Source organism: Schistocerca americana, chromosome X, assembly GCF_021461395.2.
Source record: "Schistocerca americana isolate TAMUIC-IGC-003095 chromosome X, iqSchAmer2.1, whole genome shotgun sequence".
Classification (NCBI taxonomy): domain Eukaryota; kingdom Metazoa; phylum Arthropoda; class Insecta; order Orthoptera; family Acrididae; genus Schistocerca; species Schistocerca americana.
Genome location: NC_060130.1, coordinates 244,701,494 through 244,711,922, shown reverse-complemented (window position 1 = coordinate 244,711,922; position 10,429 = coordinate 244,701,494). Strand labels below are relative to the sequence as shown.

The 10,429-nt window shown below is 45.5% G+C and overlaps 1 pseudogene; it reads right to left on the bottom strand.

Annotated features, from left to right (window-relative positions):
• Positions 1-1,016: 1,016 nt before the first annotated feature.
• Positions 1,017-1,134, bottom strand: LOC124557151 (annotated as a pseudogene).
• Between the last annotated feature and the right edge of the window lie 9,295 nt (positions 1,135-10,429).

Below are 10,429 nucleotides of genomic sequence, written 5' to 3'. Positions count from 1 at the left end.
GATAGTACCTTCTTCATTTTACATATAATTTTTTCGAGCACATGCAACATGCCTGCGCGTCCGACAGCGAGACTACGACTGCCTCAATGCCGTTGCTCACAGCGCATGTACTACTTGCTAGAGCGCGGGAAAGACTTCACTCTGATCAAATGAACAGCCAATCAGATCAATCTTTCAAGATCATATTCGTGCCTAAACTGTTTTACTGCAATCAACATTCACAGATGCATTTACGTCATTTTATGCTGCAAATATTAATAAAATGTTCCACCAAACCAAACAAAACGAAAACAAATCTTGAAATAACTTTAGAAAAACATCACTCTAGAAATAACTATTCTGGCTGCCTTCTTACAAAAACAAGCACACTTGGACATACGTCATCAGCAAGTAAGGGGCATTACAGCTTTCGTTGCAACAGCTTGTGGCACACTTTCCCATGACCAAGTTACATAATGTTTAACAAGAGATAATATTGAATTTTTACGTATGTCCCGCGCACACACTCTCATTTACTCTCATTTATTTACACAACAAAAATAATGGTTCAAATTGATCTGAGCATATGGGAATTAACTGCTGTGGATATCAGTCCCCTAGAACTTAGAACTACGTAAACCTAACTAACCTAAGGACGTCACACACATCTATGCTCGAGGCAGGATTCGAACCTGCGACCGTAGCGGTCGTGCGGTTCCAGACTGTAGCGCCTAGAACTGCTCTGTCACTCTGGCCGACTTACACAACAAAATAAATAGTTATTAAATGAATATTAATTCTTGCTGAATTCCCTATCACGAAAACGAAAAATACAGCACTCCGTCTTCAGGCCACAAGTGGCCCATCGGGACCATCCGACCGCCGTGTCATCCTCAGCTGAGGATGCGGATAGGAGGGGCGTGTGGTTAGCACACCGCCCTCCCGGTCGTTATGATGGTTTTCTTTGACCGGAGCCGCTACCATTCTGTCGAGTAGCTCCTCAATTGGCATCACGAGGCTGAGTGCACCCCGAAATGTGGCAACAGCGCATGGCGGCCCGGATGATCACCCATCCAAGTGCCGGTCACGCCCGACAGCGCTTAACTTCGGTGATCTGACGGGAACCGGTGTATCCACTGCGGCAATGCCGTTGCCAAAACGAAAATTAGTGAACATTATTTAAGTATAAAAATTCAAACTTACTGACCTAACATTTTGTAAACTTCAGTAATGATTCCAGCTGTTAGCAAAGGACAAACTGTTATGTATCCGGACTAACTTTAATCTTACTTGTGTCGGTTTTTAGTATTTTTGGTAATTTTCTCTAACTTTGAAAGTATCCTAGCCAGAAAGCTGAGATTTTGCAACTAGCTTTTTTTATAACAAAAGGCTAAATACAAAGTTTTTCGAAATTGAATAAGATTTAGTATGGTTTATTACGATTCTTAAGGGCTTGAATATTCTGTCGCTGGAACTGACACAAGTAGCGCTTCCCGCGGTCGTGCTAGCGCCAGGTGCGAGTTAATGAGGCCCGCCGGCCGGAGTGGCCGAGCGGTTCTAGGCGCTACAGTCTGGTCGCAGGTTCGAATTCTGCCCCGGGCATGGATGTGTATGATGTCGTTAGGTTAGTTAGGTGTAAGTAGTTCTGAGTTCTAGGGGGATGATGACCTCAGCCAAAAAAATGTGTGTGAAATCTTATGGGACTTAACTGCTAAGGTCATCAGTCCCCTAAGCTTACACACTACTTAACCTGAATTATCCTAAGGACAAACACACACACCCATGCCCGAGGGAGGACTCGAATCTCCGCCGGGATCAGCCGCACAGTCCATGACTGCAGCGCCTTAGACCGATGACCTCAGCAGTTAAGTCCCATTGTGCTCAGAGCCATTTAAACCATTTCTGAATCAGGCCGAGATACAAGCAGCTGTCACCGCCACCGACTCCAAAGCTACGAGCCCGTACTTCAAGGTAGCTTACTGCAATAAAATGCTATTGCGGTTTGACTCGCGACGTTACACCGTCACCGCCAAAAAGTTAGACCAAGCATGACTAAAGACGTACTTCGGTGGATCGTTATGTAATCTACTTGAGTGACTCGCGATTAGGACTGTATGGCGGGTCAGGAATTAATTAATTCCCTATCCATCCTGTCACGGTCGCAGTCTGTTGATGGTTAGAGAACTTGGCCGAATTGAATTGCTAGAAGTGAGGGAGTTATGCTTGTCACTGCTTCTCGTACCATTGGATAAACTGACCTCACCTGATAAACTTCTGCTCCCTGGACCGTGTAAGTAGCGGCTCTCTTCGTCTACTGCAGGAAATTCAATTGCCGTGGTAATACATTGATTATTGAAGGAAAGAGGGGGAGACTACAGACCAGTAACGATGGTAATTAGATCTGATAGATTATTAACGAAACACAGAAAAATGAGGCAGTTTCATCACATAAAGTGGGAATCTGCCAACCCACAGTTTTGGACTATGCGGCGATATGCAGGGTTGCTGTGGCTCAACGCAAATGTACACTAAAAGACACAGAACGTCGGTAGAAATAAAGATCACTTTTCCAATACCGATAGAGAGTGTTGATCAGAAAATCAGAGAACAACCTTGAGAATTTATAATCGACAACGAAAGTATGAGCCGTGATAAATTACGAACGACGAGCACGCGGTGAGGGGAACAGCGACAGAGATTGCCGGTTTAGGAATGCAGATTCCGTGAAGCTAATTTCTCGCGATGCAAATCTCGAAGTTGCAGCTTCATCACGGACGGATGTACAACGAGCATTCTGCTGTGAACGTCTTGGCTAAGGCTGAACGAGATAGTGCATGGTTGCTTCCAAGGTGGTGGAAAACATCACAAATATCGCAAAAAAAGACAGCACCCACAGCACTAGTGTCAGTCACGAAGAGATGTCTACCAAGAATAGAGACAAAGTGAGCTTCAGAGTTCGTCTCACAGTAGTTTTGTTTCCTCGGACTCTACAGAATTGTGTTCTTCCCTCGAGAGCAAAAGGTTCCTGTGGTCAAATTAAAAGGGAGAAAGGGGGGTCGCGTACATGGCAATGGTCGCTAAGGCTTCCTGGTGCGGGGTAGTTTGGCCCGCCCACGCACAATTTGGTTGTCCTGGATGTGGCGCCAGCTCCCTGTCTGTGAGAATGGTTAGTGGCCCTCCGTGCAGCCATTGCGTTGGCTTGGATTTAAAACTAACGGGCACTGGAACTTCTTCAGATTTATGCCATCTTGGGGTATTTTATGGACTGAATGACTGATGATCATGAAAATTGCTCCACCCCCACCATTCGATAGTCTTCTGCTTTAGGCAAGCTATTGGTGGCTTCAGTTGGTTTGGGAAAATTAATTTTAATATATAAATAAGCGGATTAAATTCATCGATTTTTTAATTAATTGGTGTGCAGCCTTGTGTCTCCTAACATGTAACTCGTAATTGCATAAGCAGTCCGAACCTGTAATTGGAAATGCGGTTATAATTTTATTTTGCTCTCTGTCATTCATCCAAGAGAACGAAGGGACTGAAATCGAAGGAAAGAGTCTGGCATAATTAGCCTATGCTTACTCTCTAGGTCGGAAGAGGAGTTGGAGCAAATGACCAAAGCACGACATCTGTTTATTCTCTAGGTCGGAAGAGGAGTTGGAGCAAATGGCCAAAGCACTAAAGGAGGCTGCCAGCAAATTTGGGCTAAGCATAAACGAAGCCAAGACAGAGTACCTCGTTATGACGCGTGGTCATTGTCAGACTGATGATCATCTACAATTACTGCAGATTGGGGACCAGTCTTACAAGAGAGTGAAAGAATTCAAATACCTAGGGACACTTTTCACTGAGAACTCGTCATGTGAAGCAGAGATCAATGCCAGAATACAAGCAGGAAATCGACCTTACCACAGCCTAACACCACTGCTTCGGTCCAGATATCTCTCCAGACAGTTCAAGATTCGACTGTACAAAACCCTGATCCAGCCTGTTGTTCTATATGGCTGTGAGACATGGAGTATCCGGAAACAGGACTTCCATAAGCTCCTTGTTTTTCAGAGAAAAGTGCTTCGGAAGATCTTCGGTCCGGTTCTGGACGCAGATACAGGGGAATGGAGGATCAGATACAATCAAGAGCTTGAGGAACTATACCAGCAGCCCAACATAGCAGGAACTGTCAAAGCCAAACCAATGCAGTGGACCAGCCATGTGGCCCGGATGGAGGATCACAGATGGCCTCGGAAGCTCCTGGATTTCACACCTACAGGAAAGATGGCTCTGAGCACTATGGGACTTAACATCTGAGGTCATCAGTCCCCTAGAACTTAGAACTACTTAAACCTAACTAACCTAAGAACATCACACACACCCATGCTCGAGGCAGGATTCGAACCTGCGGCCGAAGCAGTCACGCTGTTCCGGACTGAAGCGCCTAGAGCCGCACGGCCACCGCGGCCGGCCTACAGGAAAGAGACCGCCAGGGAGACCCAAGAGGCGTTGGAGGGATGGACTCCATGAAGATTTAAACCAAGTGTCAATAGATGTGAACAGATGGCGGATAGCAGCAATGGACAGAATACAGTGGAGGAGGAAACTTGTAGATGCGTGCGGTCCACTGGGCATGATCACGAAGTAGTAGTAGTAGTAGTATTCATTGTTATGAGGCCACACTGGACTGCTCTGAGACTTCGCAACGTGCTCGAAGCGTCTTCGAGAAACACCACTACCACACTGCCAGGTAATGGCGCAAAGCTACGCTTGGGACGAGCAAATTTGTAGTGTCTCACAGGCTCTCTCTCCTCCCCCCCCCCTCTCCCAACGGGTGATCTTACAGCGTCATCAAGCACACTCCTCTTGTCTAAAACAGCTACCGCCATCTAATAACCTGTTGAAGTTACAGATTTTAGACAGTTGCCAGGACGCCTAATTCAGAACAACGTTACATCAGTTGTGAAATCAGAGATGTGTGTCCTTACATTCGGTCAATCATACCCTCACTATTTTAACTCGTGTGAATTATGATGTGAGGTTAGCCCTTATGTTCCAAGTGGGAGTCTATGCTGCAGTTGTCTAAGACATGGTCGTACTAGTAAGCAGCGTCAGAGTGAACAGAAATGTCTAAGGTGTGATGGGGCCCAACCACACTACAATGTCGGTCAAATCAAATCGTTTACGAAAACTGTGGAAGTGGATATTTGGCTACAGGTAGACAGTACCCGAATTGTATTTTTAGAATGGAAGTCAATAAATTTGCTAAATACAATAACACTTCTTTTAGTGACACAGAAGAATTTCTCAGGAGCTAGATAGACTCTGCCGTTCTGTAAAAATCATATAAAAGCAACTCTTGTAACGTTTCTACGTGTCCAGATGTTAGAGAGCCTTCGGAATTTTCACCTCTCTACGGAAATAATTATCCTCTCTCCCCTTACAACTAGCAACAGCTGTCCCTTCCTGACAGTATCAAGGTTCCTCTGTTGTATTCTCATTAGTCGGTTTCTCTGTAGAGCTGTACCATGGGAAGCAAGGAGAGGATGTTGGCTGGTGGCCGGTACCGTCATCTATAACACAAACGGCACGCAATTAATAACTGGGTTCTTTGTTCGTAAACAAAGAGCTCTTAACTTATAAGTTTGTATGTGCTGTGGTACAATCTCTCTTCTGTATAGTCCAAGTTGCCTCAATGTTGTTGAAGTAGAAGTACACTATGTTCACTATAAGGTTACTATGTGTTGCCTCTCTCTGTGCTAGAGGCTAAGTCTGCGCCTCCATCTCGGTGACTCGTTGGAACTCTCACAGCGTACAATCTCGAACTAACTGGCGTGACAGGCTCGAATTAACTGGCTAAACTAACTGACTAACTGGCTAGCTAGCTAACTCAGTAAGCTGGCCCTTAGGTCCGCGGTGGTGATCCTAAATACTGACGGCTGAGAGGGCGTTGGCGGCGCGTTTCCAGCGAGTCTTGTCGTTGGCCTCTATCGATACTCTCGTAACCTCTATGCCGCAGGGAGTGCTGGTGCCAGCGTACGCCATCACATCTTCAACCACCAGTTTCTCACAAGAGAGAAAAAATGATTAACGACGCTTTTATTCCTCAATCGTCTCCCTCACGGAGAGTAACATTGCTCGAACAGTCCATGGGTGTACTGCCGTGGACACTATGGAGCGGCAGTACACCCGTGGACTGTTCGAGGAAGAAATATTCTGGGAGAAACAGAAGAATCACACTGAGAGTAACATTGTTTAACATTGCGGTGAATTAAAAATCATGGAAATTTATACAAAAATTGCCACCCACTGTGCGCCAAATTACAGTAAAACAAATTAACTGAAAGATTAACCCATGGAAACATTTTCATGATTATAATATGATCGACACAAAGACAAGACTCAGTGTGTATTTGACTGGGCATAGACAGTAACTGGACAAGCAGGAAGGGGAATGGACTATCTCAGCACTCGATGGAGTCACTTTTGTGTCGAGCATCTCATTGCTTGTGTAGACCCAAGTGCTGGGCCACAAAGATCGTCCATTCAACATGGAGTGGGAAATGAGTGTATCACAAAGCAAACGATAAACATTAGAATGAAAGCAGGCGTCTCAGTATAAGTCCGTAGACTGAGTCGACGACAGGTTGGCACGTCTCCAGAAAGAAAACTCACTGGCTCTTCTGCTTGGTTACCACCCCATCACAGCTCGCTCTCCATCTGAAAACTCTAACTCACCACTTCTCTTCACTGCCTGTCAGCCCGACCGATTGATTGCTGTCTGTCCAACTACGCACTGCTTGACTGAATCCTTTGTGGGAGATCCAATTTGCAATTCCCCCAATGACCGACTGTCACGGCGTAACCACATCTTTGTGCAGGGTGAATATTTCTGATCTTGTGGTGCCTGGGGTGTAGCCCAGGAACTCCCATCTTGTTGTCATGTATTCCATGTTGTAGTACTTCACACCATGAGCTGTGGCTCCCCAGCACATTCTTCAAATGTTTGTCTGCATTCTTGATTTGTCAAGAAAGCAGCAACACAACATCAGACCTGCTCGTTTGTAACGGAATGCCTGTAGTTCATTCAAGGGTTCCTTACTTAGCGGAATCCCAATTTTGTTGTCTGTCAGACTTCACACGGAGCAGCCCCTTCTACTGCGTGGCAAACACCCCAGCTAAGCCATCCTTGTCTGGCTTTTGGTAAAGTCGCACTCACATGTTGCAGCATAAACGTCGTTCTCGTTTGCAACGAAGTATTAGGCAGCGCCTTGGCATGGCTCTTGAGTTTGTTATGGAAGGCTGAGAGCTATGGTAATGTGGCTCACCAATGCTCACTTGGCCTGACGAATACACATCCTATTCGAAAAAAATCTTCACTTACTAATGAAAAAATTTGTGTACTTCACTTGCAAGCTTAGAGTGTTTATGGGTATGCCTCATCGTCAGTTGCGCGCAGGTGTATCGAGTCTAGTCAACAATTAACGCAATTCCATGTGGCCTTCAGAAGTCCTTACATGATGGCACAGAGAGACGCATAAGGATCAACAACTTGTTAGCAATGCACCAAGAACATAAATTATACTGAGAAAACAAAAATACTATAAATACAGAGTGACAATTATTGAACTACATGAAAAAAAAACGTAAATTAATTACAAACTACGGTGTGCACACACTTTATTCAACATGTAAACGTCACTACAGGTATTTGGATTTAGGTTATGACGTGTTCGATATGTCTGCCATCATTGACAGTGGCTCCTGGGTACCCCAAAGCCAGAATGCGGTCCCCAAAGTGCTCCTCCGAGAACATCAAACTCTCTCCTACATCGATGGCGTCGAGCTCTGCCTTGTATAAACCACATCTTGTCGAAATCAGGGTAACTTTGGAGAATGGGGATGAAATCATCTTCCAGAACCTTCACGTACCGTTCAGTAGTCAGAGTGCCATCAAGGAATATTGCACCGGTTATTCCGTGACTGGACACTGCACACCACTGAGTCACCCGTTGAGGGTGAATAGACATCTCGATCGCGAAATGTGGATTCTTAGTCCCCTCCCCCCCCCCCTCCCTCCCATACAACGCATACTAACTTCCATCATACCCTGCGGCCAACCGTGCAGTCTGAACGTCCCAAGCCGCGCAGGATTAGCCGAGCGGTCGAAGGTGCTGCAGTCGTGGACTGTGCGGCTGGTCCTGGCGTAGGTTCGAGTCCTCCGTCGGGCATGGGTGTGTGTGTTTGTCCTTAGGATAATTTAGGTTAAGTAGTGTGTAAGCTTAGGGACTGACGACCTTAGCATTTAAGTTCCATAAGATTTCACACACATTTGAACATTTTTTGAACGTCCCAACACAAACCGTCAGAAGTTCTGAGTTTTTTCATCTAGTTCAATAATTGTGACCGTGCACATACAAGGCAGATAGAGTAGAGATATGTGGAACCATTAACAATAAACAATATACAGAAACGTTATTCATCAAAGAAAGACATATGAAAATACCAAATGGATACGACTAAATAACTGGTTACACGAATCAGTAAACATTCGTGATACACATTCTCAGACTAATTTAAGCCAGGTTGAATAGGATGGGATGGGTAACAGCACATTACTGACACTGATGCACCATATTGTTCGTCTGTGGGTTTTATTCCCATAATAGCAATAAATACAAAGAAAAAGAGGTGCTTTCAATTCCATCGTGCTACCTACCATCATAAGACGTCAGGTGCGTATTACCCCATCTTTGGAGGCTTTCTCCTCACTTAAAATCACTCTGCTAGTTGTGCGAGCCGCACGAACGGACTCAAGTGGTGAAAAATAAAGCATCCGTGTATCTAACTCTGTCTACTTAAGTTATCATAACCTACCCTTAGATTCTAACATGCAAACAAATCTCAACATGTATAAATCCAAGTTCCATACACTGATTTACAAACAAACACCAAATTGCTTCATTGTCGACCGCACGGTGCTCCTGGCGCGTCACTATACACGTCAAAGGCAAGCTGTTGAGATCATGGTGCTTGTTAACTCTTACCGTCCGCGCTACCTTCATCCAGTTCTTCACGTGGTATGACAATACAGTAAAACATGGGCACATCGTATTGAAATACAAAAGTGACATACAGAAAACGGCAACGCACTCGCCTGAGCTGCGTCATACTGTAATACCATACAACAGCAAGTCTAGGCGTAGCCAGAAATTTGATGCAGAAATCTCTGTAGGTATTGCTGTTGCGAATCGTTACGTCATACCAGAGAGCGTCCTCCTGATCGAGTGTCTGCTGCGCTAAGAGTCACGCATTACACTCCACCACTCCTTCCCCACGCAGATACGCATCTAAATCCTTTGGGTATGCCGTCAGACGGATACAACGTTTCCACACCCTGCATCGGAAACAGCATCCAAACTCATTGTCCGAAGGACACATCTCTGTAGCACTGCAGACGCCTCCTGCGCAAGGACAGAAACCCTTGTTTGTGACCGGCCGGGGTGGCCGAGCGGTTCTAGGCGCTGCAGTCTGGAACCGCGCGACCGCTACGGTCGCAGGTTCGAATCCTGCCTCCGACATGGATGTGTGTGCTGTCCTTAGGTTAGTTAGGTTTAAGTAGTTCTAAGTTCTAGGAGACTGATGACCTCAGATGTTAAGTCCTATAGTGCTCAGAGCCATTTGAACCTTGTTTGTGTGTTGCTTATCTGCCGGCTAGTGTCACGCTGTGCCCTCATGGACGATTCCTTTTCGTTGTCCGTGAGTGTGGCGATCTCCGTCATTTTTTCAATTCCTCGTGTTTCCACGCTGACAACTCCCCCATCACACGCATTTCTCACATCGGGAAGACTGTCAGCGACCTCCACCAGTATCTTAACAGTCTCTCCACCCAAGTCATACCTAAATTCTGCAGTCTAACAATCAGTCTTTAAATTGCAGTGTGTCAGCTCGGCATCCAATACCGCAAATTGCATTTGGTTTTCCTGCCGATCTGAGCGAGTTGTTCTGCGTTTTCTGCATTTCCATGTTTTATTTCGTCCAGCTGCCTCGCAATGGTAGCATTAGCTGGTTTTATTTCAGCTAACTGCGCTACTGTATTTTCTATAATAGCGAGCATACGATCCACTGGCCACAGACATTGTACATCCCCCCTCCCCTTCCCCCATGGACGTATCCTGTGCCTTCTCGCGTACTCTCGAACTTCCCTCGATTGACCTGTCAGCTTTCATGTCTATCAACCTTCCACAGCCCAAATGCTTGGAAATTACGACCACAACCAAAAATACTCCACGAAATTAAGTGACAAAAGCAAACACTCCAATGCCCATGCTAGTGGCAAAAGAGAGCAATAGAGACTAATATTTACTATCAAAAACAGTCTTGATCACAAATTATTTGTTATGGTGACCGGTTTCGAGCACAACTGTGGTCATCTTCAGACCAATGAGCAAGAACCTCCTTC